The 14,113-nt window shown below is 54.4% G+C and overlaps 2 protein-coding genes across 2 annotated transcripts in view; one reads left to right on the forward strand and one right to left on the reverse strand.

Moving 5' to 3' along the window:
• The window catches only part of CIB4 (calcium and integrin binding family member 4), a 143,088-nt gene that overhangs the window by 117,420 nt on the left and 11,555 nt on the right, over positions 1 to 14,113 (reverse strand). The window contains exon 2 of the mRNA XM_081795190.1: positions 11,559 to 11,667. The gene's annotated coding sequence lies outside the window, so the exon portion shown is untranslated. The remainder of the gene's footprint in view (positions 1 to 11,558; positions 11,668 to 14,113) is intronic.
• Positions 1 to 14,113, forward strand: part of KCNK3 (potassium two pore domain channel subfamily K member 3) — a 35,486-nt gene that overhangs the window by 17,695 nt on the left and 3,678 nt on the right. The window lies entirely within an intron of this gene.

Here is a 14,113-nt window from a genome sequence, read left to right on the forward strand (position 1 = left end):
AAGCAGTAGCTGGAGAGAGCTGGGTCCCGCGGAGACAGCCTGGGTCCTGGGGACGCTGCCCAGCTTGGAGCTCTTGGCACCATAAAAAGCAAGTTCAGGGCACCAATGCATAAATAGGAGCCTCTATAGGCCATAGGAGCCATGAAGTCATTCTCCTATTATACCGGATTCTGGGCTGTGAACAGCGGTGAGGGTGGAGGGCTTAGAAGGCGGCAGAATGGCAGAGATAATTGAAAAGGCTGGGAAATCAGAGGTCAGAAGAGAGGTGGCAAGCCCAGGGTGAGTCAGGCAGTGGGAGGCAGGCTGGGGGACGAGCGTCTGCATCCATGTCTCTGTGAGAAGGGCAGCGTCCCCAGGGATGGGGACAGCTGCTTGCTGTCTCCAATGAGGACAACAGGCTGAAAGGGAAGGGTCCGAGCCTTGGTCATCTCATTCTGCCTGAGGAGCATTTCCGACAGGGCGTAGGGTGCAGTGAAATGTGTTTCCATGGAGAGTGATGGAATCTTAGCCTCTGAGCGGAGTCTGTCTTTGTGGGGGAGGGGCTGGATCTGGGGACTTCTTTAAATCCTAAACAACTTGAAGGGACAGCAGGGCCCAGAGGCCAGGTCCTGTGAGGGGCTCTTCCTGTATCGAGGTGCAGACTGCCCGCCCATCTGGTTCTTGCATTCTCTGCCCTGGATGGTGGACAGAGTCACGCCAAGAGGCTACTGTGGGGACATGTGGGGTGCTGGAGCCAGCGTGTATGTGCATGTGTCTGTGTGTGCACTTGTGCACACATGCTTGTGTGACTAGTGGGGGTGGGGACACCACATCTGCAGGCCGGCTCAGAGGGAGAGAAGGTCCCGGCAGCTGGCTCCAGGCTGAAGTCCCTGTTGCCTGGAGTCCCTCTCCTCCTGGGCACTGTGCCAATCTGCACCATCTGAGCTCCTGAGCCCTGGGGAGAGTGCTGAGCCTAAGAAAAGCCTCCTTCACATCTCCTGGCATCTGTTCCCAAATTCCCTGCCAGCCCAGAGCTGTCTGGGCCACTAGCCACGACCAGAAAGGGGAGTGTGGAAGCAGGTGGTGGAGACAGGGGCCACAGGGGCCACACTCACTCCAAGACCATCCCACCCAACCCAACCCCTCCATTAAGACTGGCTCCCTGCATCTGCTGGGAATCCGCTGTGGACGCTGGGCAAGGTGGGCCAGCAGAGAGAGACCCACCTCCGTGCAAAACCCTAACACCTGGCAGAGAGTGGCGAGGGCAGGAAATGGTGCCATTCTTCCAGTTGGGGGAAAGTGCGTCCAAAGAGGGGGCCCGGAGCTGTCCTTGGAGGGCAGGAGAGACGGAGGAGGCAATTCCAGGCAGCTGTAACACGAGGAAGTGCCCAGAGGTGGGATGTGGGAAGGATGCAGGGAAGCCTCGCGACAGAAGGTACTAGAAGTGTTGGGCCAGGCCAGGTAGGGGGTTAGTTGTGGACACCCCAAACTGCATTTATACATCTGGGGAATGAATAAAAGAAGGCTTCCGAGGGGTGGGTGGCAGCTCAGAGCTGTGCTTAAAAAAGTAATAACACTAATAACATCCAGCTTCCTGAGACTCTCCGTGTGCCAGGCCTTGTGCTAGGCACTTTACCCACTGTATTTCTAATGCCCAGGCCACCCAGCTACCTAGCAAGAGAGGGGCTCACAGAGGCAGTGTGAGTTGTGGGAGAGGCAGCAGGTCTGGAATCAGGAGACCTGGGTCTCAGGTCCAGCTCTGGGGCTCTAACCTTGGGTGAAACACCCACTTTCCCAGGCTTCACTGTCCCCAGCTGTTGAACGTGGACCACCCCTGCCCAGAGGGCCACACAGGGCTGCTGTAAGGATCAACAGGAATGTTCCTAAACACTGTAGAGTGCTGTGCCCACGTGGGTCTCCTGAAACTCAGCCAGGGCCCCCGCTGTGCTGCTCACCTCGTAGGGCACACCTTGTCTGGTGCTTGGGAGCCCAGCCCCTCCATCTGTAGCCGCTGGCGCTTAGTCAAGGCCCAGCCCCTTTGGGCCAGCAGCGCTTTGCCAGTGTGAAGGCCAGTATTCAAAAGCCCAGGCCTTTCCCTCCCTCTCTCGGGCCACCCCTGTCTCTGCTATACCCAGCCACCCTGGCTTCTCTTCCCCTGCAACTCCGACTCCCGCGTGACTTTAGCTCACAGCGGTCCTAGCCAGGACCCAGCTCTTTGTAACCCTGCAACCCAGCTCCCCAAAGCTGACCAGCCGGTCAGCCTGTAATCACAGTCCCTGAAAGAGATAACCTGACTGGCTCGGCCCAGCGGACAGTTTGGGTCCTCTTGGATCAGGTGTCCATCAGTCGTCCAACCAACTGCAGTCTAGGCCGAGGTCACATGGGGCAAAGGGGCTGGCCAGGCCCTCAACTAAGGTTGTTGCAGGAAGGGGGAAGGCACTCCAGCCATGTCCATCGAAGACAGCGTTCCTCGGGGCCCTGTCCCTTTGCCCTCCAGCTTCCCCCTCCCCACTTCCTGCTCAGGGCCATATTGAAGTATCCCAGGAGTCTCCAAAGAGACCTCCGGAGGGCTGCTCCCTGGGACAGAAAGGACCAGCCTTTGGAGGGACACCATTTCCCTCCTCACATGGTTTGAACACCCACTGTCCTGCCCTGAGGCATTTACAGTACTCTTAGGATGATGGCCCACGTTTTCCATGAGCTGTCAACCAAGTGCACGCACGGTCCCAGGGACACCCAAGAGTGTCTGGACTCCGAAAGCCAAAAGATCTATGTCGAATCCTGGCTTTGCCAATTTTTATCGGTCCTTAGCCTCCCTGAGCCTCAGTTTCCTTATCAAAATGGAGCTAACAGTGCCTACCTTGAAGGTCACGGTGAGGACTGGAGATAATTAACATAAGGGTGCTGGATTGGCGTTAGCGGTAGGGGCACTAAGGGCAGAGAAAGCATAGGCTCCCCTCTGGCCCGGGAATGCCCTCCCTTGCTCTCCCTCCTTCCTCACACACTCCCCCCCTCTCCACTCCCACCTGCCACCCCACACTCAGCCTCACACAGTGGGGGCCAGGAGGCAAGTCTCCACCAGGGGACCGAGCCTGGGCCCTGACCGCCTCTTAAAAACCGTTGTCCAGTGTCCAGCACCACCCGGGCCAGCTGGCCCCCTCCCCGCCTTCCGTGCAAGCAGACTTGACTAAATGAAGCTTTGCTCACGGAGGCATCACTGCGCGTTAGGAGCTGGGTCAATATGGCAGGCAGGGTCCGCCAGGAGAGGCAAGAGAGTGGCAGAGACGGACGCCGTGTGGAGAGCTGAGAGGACGGGATGCTGTTGGGGCCAGAGCAGGAGGAAGGTTCCTCAGAAGGCTCCTCAAGAGGGAGAAGGCAGGGGATAGGGGGGCAGGAACACAGCAGCCGGCGTTGCATCGGCACAGGGAGGCGGTGAGAGTGGAAGAAGGGAGGGAGGTCTTCACCATAAGTCTATAAATTGAGGATTGTGCTAAAACTAAAAATTTACTTAAACAAAAGAGTAAATGGTAGAAGGAGGAGGAGGACAAGGAGGAGAAAGGGGGACAGAGAGAGTATGGCCTCAGACAGTAACCTTGGCCCAGTTTCTGGCGACAATAAGGGCCAGGCAGCTCCGTGCATGAGCCAGGTGTTCACTCCAGCCCTGAGCAAGACACCCAGGTATCTGGGGACACCCTTTGGAGGCCTTAGGGAACATGAGTGCCATGTTCCCAGCCACAGGAGCGCTGGCAGGACTGCTGTGCCTTTCAACTGCCTCCGGTTTCCGGGTGCCCACAGGATCCCCCTGTCTGGGTCCCCCTGTCACAGGAAGGTGCCTCTGGCATAGACTCCACACATCCTGGGGCAAGTCTTTATTTCAGGGACTGTCTCCTCTCAGCCTCCCACTCGCCTGCTTCTCTTCCCAGAGGGCAAGACCGAGCCACCCTCAACTCCATGTCCTCTCCTGGCACGGAGCAGAGTAGCTGGCTCAAAGCAGGGGAATGCTTAAGAAACGTCTGCTCAATTAATTAAGACAGGCTAAGGGGAACGAAGCCATCTTTGCCCCTCTGATTTTCCAACTGATATTCCTGAGACCAGCCAGGTGCTGCAGCCTTCCTGGGTCCCCTGCCGCCCACTCGGCCTCTGTAGGCACCACGTCCCCCTCTTCCAGGGCTGGCTCTGAGCTCCCCTCTGCCTCTTGTCATCCGGCTCAGGCCAGGAGGGCATCTTCTGGGGCACGGCAAGGCCCAGCCTCCTGGGAGAAGGGCCTGGATGGGAAGAAGGCCCTGGAGGGGGCACCTGCTTTGACCCCAGTCCAGAAGCCCGGGAGGCCACCGAGACGCGGAAGAAAGAGCGGGAAGGCCTGGCTCTGCCACATGCCCGTGTGGCCTGGTCCAAGTCACCCAGCCCCTAGGCTCAGTCTCCTCAGCTGAACACCCCAGGCACCTGCCTTCCAGAGTGCAGCATCTAATCCATCAATGTTGGCTAGACTGTGCACGGCCACAGGCCTGAATCTGTGCCCCGACTCGGCCACTCACCGGCTGTGTGGTCTTAAGTGAGTAACGGGAACTTTCTGTGTCTCCGTTTTCTCACCTGTGAAATGGAGATAATACCTCTCTCATACAGGGTTTGTGCAGATGAAAGTAAATGATGTGCATGAAGCACTTTGTACGGTGCCTGGCACACCAATGCTCAATAGATGTCAGCTTGGTCATTATTACTGTTATTACTGGGAAAACAAAATGAGAAAAGTGGGGGGGGGGGGGCGGCGCCTAGGTGGCTCAGTCGGTTAAGCGTCTGACTTTGGCTCAGGTCATGATCTCACGGTTCCTGGGTCCAAGCCCGCGTCGGGCTCTGTGCTGACAGCTCAGAGCCTGGAGCCCGCTTCCGATTCTGTGTCTTCCTCTCTCTCTGCCCCTCCCCTGCTTGTGCTCTGTCCCTGTCTCTCAAAAATGAATAAATGTTAAAAAAAAATTTAAAGGAGGAGGGGGAGGAAAGAAGGAGGAAAAAGAGAGAGAGAAGGAAGAAAAGGCAAAGAAGAAGCTAAAAAAGTAAAAAGAAGCAAAGATTCCAGGGCCCAGGAGGCTGGACTCCAGGGCTAGATGGGGGTCTATTGGGGACCCCTGGGGGCTCAGCAGTCAGTAGGGGGAGCCTGGGGACCAACAATACTCCCTGACGCCTTGGCCCATGTTAGCCCCGGGAGACCTAGACAGGGAGACGTGGTCATCTCCTCCCTGACTCCATGTGGCCTCCTGTGCTAGGAGGCTGCATGGGGGTGAGGTCGCAGACTTCAGTCTGCCTCAGCTGTGGGCCGTATTCAGAGCACTGCCGGCCAGGCCAGCCTAGCTCCGGCCCCCTTGCAGGAAAATGCAAAGCGTTCTCAGGCAACCCACGGCATCTGCTCAGCGCGGACTGGAACAGCTCTGCGGACACGCGGGCCCCAGCGACTGTGCGTCTGATGTGCACCCAGAGGCCCAGTGCCATTGTTTGGGGGACCCAACGGTGCTTTCTCCACTGTTTGTGGGGCAGGATGCACGTCCCCTCTGGAGGTCCAGAATCCTAGAATGTCACAGGGCCTCAAGAACATCTCTAGCTTCTTCATTTCCCACAGGAGGGCCTCCAGGCCAAGAAAAGGGCAAGGTCTTGCCTGTGATTACACAGTGGAACAACTCGAACCAGACCCCAGCCAGGTCTTCTGACTTTCACTCCTGTGGAAGAGTTCTGGGGCAGCCTGGGGCAGTGGAAAGAGAATTGCCTTTGAATTTCAAGTTTGGTTGTAGCATCCACGGCCAGAGATAAAACCCTTTACTTCTCTGAGCCTTAGTTTTCACATCTGTAAAATAGGAAGGAAAAGAAGAAGAACGCCTAAGGGTTGCTGTGCAAGCTCAAACGATAGGAGGTAAAGAAACTGCTTTGTAAATGACAAAGCTCTGCACAAATAAAACACAGAACATATTACTATTTTAGAACTTAGAGCACTTGCATGTATTAAGGACTCAAAAAGTCTGCTGGTTGAGGGGATGAAGGTTTGAGGCATGTTGAGTGATGAATAAAGGGCTCTGAGCACTGATTTGTTCAGGTGGGTAGGATCAGGGAGGCTTCACCGAGGGGGTGACTTTTGAGATGGGCTTGGATGGAAGAGTAGAAACCCATCAGGAAGAAAAAAGCATGAGCAGCATCCACATACGTGCAGGTGCAGCTGGGGCCTCCAAGGAGCCGCGGATCCCAATTTTACATGCAGGTTTGAGCTCCAGACTCTGCTCGAAACTCAGCCCTCGCCCCCGGGCCTATGCATGGTACATGGAACAAGGGGAGCTAGCAATTTATTAAATCTTCAACTATAACATGGTCAGAGAAGAAATAACCTTCCGATCTAACATCCCATTTGACAGATATGAAAATTGAGGCTCAGGAAGCCAATGTGCCTTAACAAAGGCCCTACGGCAGACTCCGCAAACTAGGGCCCATAAACCAAATTTGGCCCACCACCTATTTTTATAAATAAAGTTTTGTTGGAACATGGCCACACCCCTTCATTTACATATTGTCTATGGCTTTCGTCTCGATATAATGGCAGAGCTGAGTAGTTGCAAGAGGCCATACAGACTATGAGACCTAAAATATTTACTATCTGGCCCTTTAAAGAAGAAAGTTTGCCAACTCCTGTCCTACAGCAAGGTACTGGCAAGAGCTGGGATGGGAGCCAGGCCTCTGACTCCTGGTTGGGTGCTTTTTAATTCCATGCACCCTTGCCCCTCTGGGCCCATGCTGCCCCCTGTAACACTGCCTAAAGGGTGAGCTTTCAGGCAGCCAGGCTCTGCACAGGCTCAACTCTAGGACGCATGGTGTAGCCAACAGGGAACACCTGGGCGGGCCACTGTTACCCTCATGACAAAATAGGGCTTCTTGCTGGAAGCAGTTCAACCCCTTTGGGGGGAGTCTGACACGGAAATGCCAACATGTGCCTGCTTCTCCTTCATGGGCAAAGCGGAAAGAGCCAGAGAGTGTTAAGTGTAGGACTCAGGCCAGCCAGATGCCAAAGTTATAGACACAGCCTTTCAAGAAGCCCACAGAGGAGGACTGGCATCTCCAGCCATCTGCTGAGGTGGCCAAGTCCGCTTTAAATTGTGCTGTAGAATTACTTTCTCGGTGCCAGACTGTCCGTGGTGAATTCATTTAATTAAAACCCCCCCAAATCCAATCTGTTAGAAGTTCTGAGTTCACACATGTCCTGTCCAATCGGTCATAAGGATGCAGATAGGCCACGGGCCTGGGCCACAGCCACCTGGTACAGTGACTGGCCTATAACAGACCCCATAAGCCCCAGGTCAGTGCGCTTCCAAGGACAACCGGAGTCGCTGCCCTAATGTGTGACAGAGCCCGCTGCGGACCTCACGCTCTGTTCATCCTCCCTGTCTCTACCCTGTTCGCCTCTCAGGCTCAGTGTTGAGCCTTCCTTAATTTACTCATTCAACAGAGACTAATTAAGTGCCAGCTATGTGCCAAGCATTCTTCTGAACGTGGGGAAAAGAGTAGTAACAAAAGAGACAAAAATCCCTGCCCACATGGAGCTTACAGTTTAAACCCAGAAATGCAAGAGCATCTCGCACACTATGTCTCTACAAGGGTAGAACTCTCGTTTAGGGTTCTACTGAACTCAGTTTAGGCCTGAGCACTTGACAACGGAACCGTGCAGAGGCCTCCTAATTAAACCTCCTGCCACGCCCCCCCCATCTCCTACTGCCAACCATCCCCTGCCCCCGCCCGGAAACAGACACCTCTTTGGTATGTCCCTCCCCTACTCGGGAGCTATCAACAGGTCCTCATTGCCTCCAAGTTGAGATTTGAACTCCTGCCCCTACCCTTCACCTATCTTGCTCTCCTCACCAACCTATGCGGCTCAGGTGAACTTTCTGCTCCAAGAAATCCAGAGTTTTTGTTGCTGTTAGATTTACAATATTCACTGCTAACTACTTATAAAAGTAATAGTTTTTAGAAAATATGCAAGACATAAAAGCAAATTAAAATTAATCATGAGCCCCATGATTCAAAGATAAGCTCTCCGAGCTTTTTCGTGTATTTCTTTCCAGGTGTGTGTAGATACATTTTTTTATATTTCTATATTTAGCGTGGGATCCCATTATACATAAAGTGTTGTATCCTGCCATTTTTATTTAACATTCTATGGTGGTTTTCTATGTAATTAAGAGACTGCTGAGGAGTATATTTAATCGCTGCACAATATCCCACCACATAAACACACCTTAATGTGTTTAACCAAACCCTATTGGTGAACATTTGGACTGTTTACAATTTTTCACAATGAAAATGCTGCTATAAACATCCTTGTTCATAAATCTTTGTTCCGATCTCTGGTTATTTTCCCAGCAGAGATTCTTAGAAGTGGCACTCCAGGGTCACTGGGCAGACACATTTCTAAAGGTTCTTGATATGTATCATGAAGCTGCCTTCCTGAAAGTCTGTTGGTCCCCCTCCCCTCTCCCTTTGTGAGAATACCCACTAGCCTCGGACAGGTATATTATCTCTGCCTCCTATGTGCCCTGTGTCTCTTTGCATTGTGTCTTTGCTTCAGCAGCTCCCCTCAGTCAGAACCCTGCATTTCCCATCCATCCTTCAGAGAAGCTCAGGGCAAAGACCACCTCCTCCATGAAGCCCCTCCTGATACGCTAACTAAAGTTCTCCACCTCTAGCCTTCCCTCGGCCCCTGTCTTAAGTTCTTCCTAAGATAATTCCCACCGTTGCCACACATTTTAATAATGTGTGTAATAATAGCCTCTTCTTTGTAAGGTACATTGAAGTGCTTCCACTGAGATGTTTCATCTGATTCACTTCAGATAGAATGTGTTTTGAGGTCAAGGACCACGGTTTCATCATCAGAGTCTACTTACTCTGGCCCCATCACCAACCTCAAGTCTAGCCCCACCTCAAGCTAGATCCTGATTTAATGGAGTTTTAGAACAACCTTCCCTATTCCTTGGCCTACCAGAACAGAGTTTGGGATGTTCCCCTCTGCAGCGAGGACTGACAGGGACAGGGGGCCCTAGATTCCTGTCCTCGCTCTGTGAGGGACTCACTATGTCTTAGGGCCAGTCTCCGTCCCTCTCTGGGCCTCAGTCTACTCATCTATAAAATGAGTGTGTTGAACTACATAGTCTCTCACCCTCCCGGACTGATTGCCGCTGCAGCCCCAGGTACCCAGAGCAGCCCTGGGGTGCCTCTGAGGGCCCCTGTGCAAAGCCAGCCTCTGGGATAGGCCGGAGGGAGCTGGCCGGGTAGGCAGGCCTGGCTCCAGGCCAGGCTGTGTCTGCAAACACTGACCTTGGCTGCCGCAGGGATTTTCCATGACACCAGCACCCTCCCCCCCCCAGCTCCCCCTAGTCCCACGTGGGCCTGGGGAGGGTGGGGGCTGGGAGTGGCGGGGGCTGTCCTATACCAGAGGACCCTGAATCACAGCAATGGGGCACCTGTGGATGGGGTACAGCTAAAAGAGAGAGAGGAGAGAGCAGTGGTCCTACAGGTGGAAAGTCTGGTGGGAAAGCAGGAGTAAAAAGGGCACCTGCCAGTGCAGAATGCGGAGAAGAGCCGAAAGAGGGGCTGGGGAGATGGGAAAGAGGCCTTGGAAAGGGGCAGGATGGAGGGAGGGAGGGTGCTGTGCTTCAGAGCTGTCCTTCCTGAGAGCTCTAGCCTGGAGGGGACAAACTCCAGACCCAGCTCTGCACACTGGTCCCTCCCCCCAACCCAGGTCCATGAGGCCCCGGTGGTTTCCCAGGCCTCAGTCAGGGCCTGGCCAGGCCCAGGGTAGGGGGGATTCCTCCTGGGCCCCTGAAGCTGACCTCATTTTGCAGGGGCCCGGGGCCACTGGAAGGACAGGAGGTGTGAGTCACTAAAGGCCTTCCTGCCAAGGCCACCTCCCCTCTCCCCTGAGGGGAGGTTCCTCTCATCTGTACCCCAGACTTAGCAGCTTCTTGGGTTGAACAGCATTTTCTTTTTTTTTTTTTTTTTTTTTTAAGTTTTATTTATTTATCTTGAGAGAGACGGCATGAGTGGGGAAGGAGCAGAGAGAGGGAGAGAGAGAATCCCAAGCAGGCTCTGCGCTGCCCGCTCAGAACCGAATACGGGGCCCAAACCCATGAAACCCTGAGATCATGACCTGAGCCGAAATCAGAAGTCGGACGCTTAACTGACCGAGTCACCCAGATGCCCCTGAACAGCATTTTCTGAGCAGTGGCTCCTACCAGGCCTTGCACCAGACACTGAGGGGACTTGCTGGCCCCCTGGGAGCTCAGAGCCCTGCAGAGCTGAGGGCAGAAAGGTGAGCACTGCAGCCAGGCAAGGGGAGCGGAACCTCCAGCTCCAGTGAGGGATCCAGGAAAGTTCTGGAAAAGGCGCTGTCTGAGCTGGACCCTAAGGCTAGAGGAGAAGGCCGGCATTCTCTTCCCTGTCTCCACCAGGCAGCCTCCTCCCTCCTCCCCAGAGCCTGGGCACTCCTGCCAGCTTCCTTCCGCCTCATCTCCTTTAACACACCAATTAGACTCCTGCGGAGCCTCCTATCCCACTTCCTGGCTCCATAGCATCTCCAGACCAAGGGGGCGGCTCCCTGTCTGCGCCTCAGGCCCCTGGGGAGGCAGGGTGTTCGGTGGGCCTTTCTGAGGGGACCCACGGGTTCAGGCCTGACTGCCCCCCTGCGGACCCCGCAGGAGAGTCCGGCCTCCCTCGGGGGGCACCCGTGTCCTGCAGCTCGTCCGCTGGCTGCCGGTGTCTCCCTCGAGCCCCCACTTCCCTCTGGCTGCCCCACCAGGCCCAGGCAGCAGCTCCAAGGTCAGGCCCCCTCCCCATGTCCAGCTCTGCACCAGCCCAGCTTAGCCCAGAGTTCACCGTCTTTGGGCGCCTGAGGCCACAGGTCAGATCCATCTTCCCTCAGGGCAAACATTAGCCTCACTGGTGCCCTTATTTACATTAGATAACTAGGGCTATGGGGAACCAGGAAACGGGATGCAGCCAGGCATTGCCAAGGGCTGTGTGTTTCTCATCTACAGAAGGGACTGGACATCCGAGAATCTCAAAGTCAGAGACCTAGAAGGAAGACCTTAAAGTTCTAGACGCTATAGCGGAGCATTTTCCAAACTTCCAGCAACACGCACGGTGAGGAAAGCCCTCGAAGGCCAAATAAGTGGAAAAACTTAGCCCATTCCCCCAACTTTGACCGACCTTGCACATGTACAGCTCTGATAAAGCCTACACTTAAATCCAGTGACAACAAACCCTGTGAAATTCAGCATTCCTCCAGTCCAATTGAACCAAGCAACCCTCTCCTCATCCAACAGTTATGAACAGTCCATGGAACTGCTGTTCCAGGAAATTAACTTTGGGAAACACTAATCATGGGCTGCTGGTGCTAAAAGGAACTTTAAAGACCATCTAATCTTGATGTTCCCCAAAATATTCACACTCATAATTAATATTCATCGATCCCAATGTCCTAAGCATCCAAAGCCTGCCAAGGCCTCAAAATCCCCCACAGCAACTCTATGAGGTAAGTATAATCATTATTCCCATCTTACAGATGCGGAGACTGAGGCACTTAGAAGCTTCCGTTACTTGGCCCAAGCTGAAATATGTCTGGCTCCAGGCACTCTGCCGTCATCTATGCCAGTAAGCTGCCGAGATCCCCTGCAGAGAGTAGAAATATCTGTTTTTAGTATTTCAAAAGCATAACAATAAGTTAATTCAGTCTCTAGAATCAGTTAGCCCCTGCTAATTCAGAAGTTCTGATTGGCAGGTGGGTTCTTAATTAATTTTGGTGGGGAAAGAATTAATTATTCCTTTCACAATGATCTATTCAGTGCCCGCTCTCTGTAGGAGCTACACCACACTGATTGACATGTGGCGCTTCATAAATAAAGGCTTTCAAAATTTAGAATCTACCAATGGGTGGGTTAATACAAAAAATAATAAAGGGGGGGGGGGGGAGTTGACAGACACCTTTTATCTTGCCCTATCCTGCATGTCACAAAGGAGGAAAGTCGAGGACCAGGGAGGGGAAAGGACTAACTCGAGACACAAAACTAGTTCTGGCCAGGGCCAGGTCAGACCCCTGGATCTCCCACCTCCTTAGCCCCATGCTTTTTTCCTCCATCCAAGGCTGTGGCCAGAGTTCTGGCTTTGTAGCCAGCTAGGCCAGGGGCAGGAGGTCAAGCACTCAGACTGATGGGCACACGGTATCAGTGGGGAACAGCAGCTGAGCCCGGTCTGGCCAAGGCCACCACGAAGGATTCAGACTGGCTATCTGTGCTTTAACTGGAAGGAAATAGGCTATAGGGAGAGGCCCTAACCCCCTGCATTTCCCTGGGAGACAGCTTCGGCCAGTTTCTGAGGTCCTTGGTGATACCAGGAGGAAAACAAAGAAACTGAGGCCTAGGGCTTCCTGTCCCACCTCTCATTTTTCCTGCTGCCCCAGATAGCCAAAATTAGTATTTATGTCTAACCACATAGTTAATTTTATGTCCAGCCACCTGGCTTCCTCAGGTAGATTCTATGCCTCCAGCCAGGTTTCAGGGCCATCTCTTAGCCTAGTTGCTCCTAAGCAGGGGCTGCTGGGCCCTTGTTGAATGAACAAGTCAACCTTGGTCACACTGAGCCAGAGGGCAGAGGACAGAGCACTGCGTTGGGAACCGAGTATCCTGGGTTATAGTCCTGGCTCTGCCATTCGCTGGCTGTGTGCCCTGGAACAGATCACTCTCCTTCTCTGGGCCTCTATTTCCTCATCTCTACATCATAAGGACTGGGTCATATGATCACTGAGGGATTTTCTGGCTCTGAGAACCTAGAAGTCTAGTGGATTCAGGAAGAGGTGGCTGGGAGAGGAGAGGGCAGTGACAGCCCCGGTCAGTGCTCTGACAGGCAGCCGCTAGAGTCTCATGATCGGGGGATGAGTTCTGGCTGGTCAGTCCACCAGGTCCTGCGAGGGAGGGTCCTCAGGGGATCAGCAGCTTCTGTGTGTGTCAGTGACACACAAGGACAGACGGAGCCCCTCGCCCAGTGATTCACAGAGCTGGACAGCAGGGAGGAGACTGGGGTTATCTTTTGCCCCCTCTCTCAAAACCCACGCCTGATGTGGGCAAGGACCAGGCAGGCAGCGGGCCTGCTGGCAGGCAGACAGGCCTTGCCAAACTCCCAATTACTTCCCAGAAGTTCCAGGGCCCCCCGGGAGTGGCTCCACCCCAGCTGGCACCGCTTCCAGCTGGGCACCCACGTCAGCAGGTCCTCACAGCTCCCTTGCCCTTTCACCCAATGACAGGGAAACAGATGAAGGGATGGGGCCGTGCTGACCCTGGGCCAGGTACTTGGAGAAGCATCTGGCTCCCCCGGCGTCACACTCCTGTTGCCACTGGGCCACGTCCATCTCGGAGCAGTGCCCGAGGATGCAACCCCTAGTGGAACGCTCCCCTCTCGGGGCCTCAGTTTCCCATCCCGGTCACCCTTCCTGGGTGATGAATCGGCTCTGAGGCATCGGAATGAGCGATGAGTCAGAAAGTCCTAGAGGCTTTGGCCAACTCACAAGGCCTCTCCAGCCCTTTTCAGCTATAAAACAGAGATCGTCAGAAGAATGGCCTTGTGGAAGTTTTTCAGGATTAAGGTTCAAAATGTGTCTGGAGGATAAGACCTCAAGCCTCAGCCTGTGGCAGGGAGGGACGACGAGCCCTGGGGGGTTATCTGACCCCAAGGGTGAGGTACATTTAGGCTGGGGACACCCTGGACAGGACAGTGGGTCGAGTGGGGCATGAGGCTCTGGCTGGAGAAGAGCCTTCGGGTAAACCTGGCTGTGCCACCGCGTAGCACCAACAGGGGGAAGGCAGGGAATGGAGTTGTCACTTCCGGCCGGGAGCTAGGGAAGCACGAGCACACTCAAGATAGATCTGAGTCGGCAGGGGCAGGGCAGATGCCCTGTGCGGACAGGCCCAGGGGAAGAAGGTGGCCGGCCACATGTCTGCTGGCACGTGGGCTGTACTGAGACCAGGGAGGGCCTCTCTGCAGCTAGGGGACTTTGTGCGCAGCTATGGTGGACACTGGGTTTTCCTGAAGTCAGAGCCTCTGAGCGAGCACAGGGAGAGGTGGC

This window comes from Panthera onca, chromosome A3 (genome assembly GCF_046562875.1).
Source record: "Panthera onca isolate mPanOnc1 chromosome A3, mPanOnc1 haplotype 2, whole genome shotgun sequence".
Classification (NCBI taxonomy): domain Eukaryota; kingdom Metazoa; phylum Chordata; class Mammalia; order Carnivora; family Felidae; genus Panthera; species Panthera onca.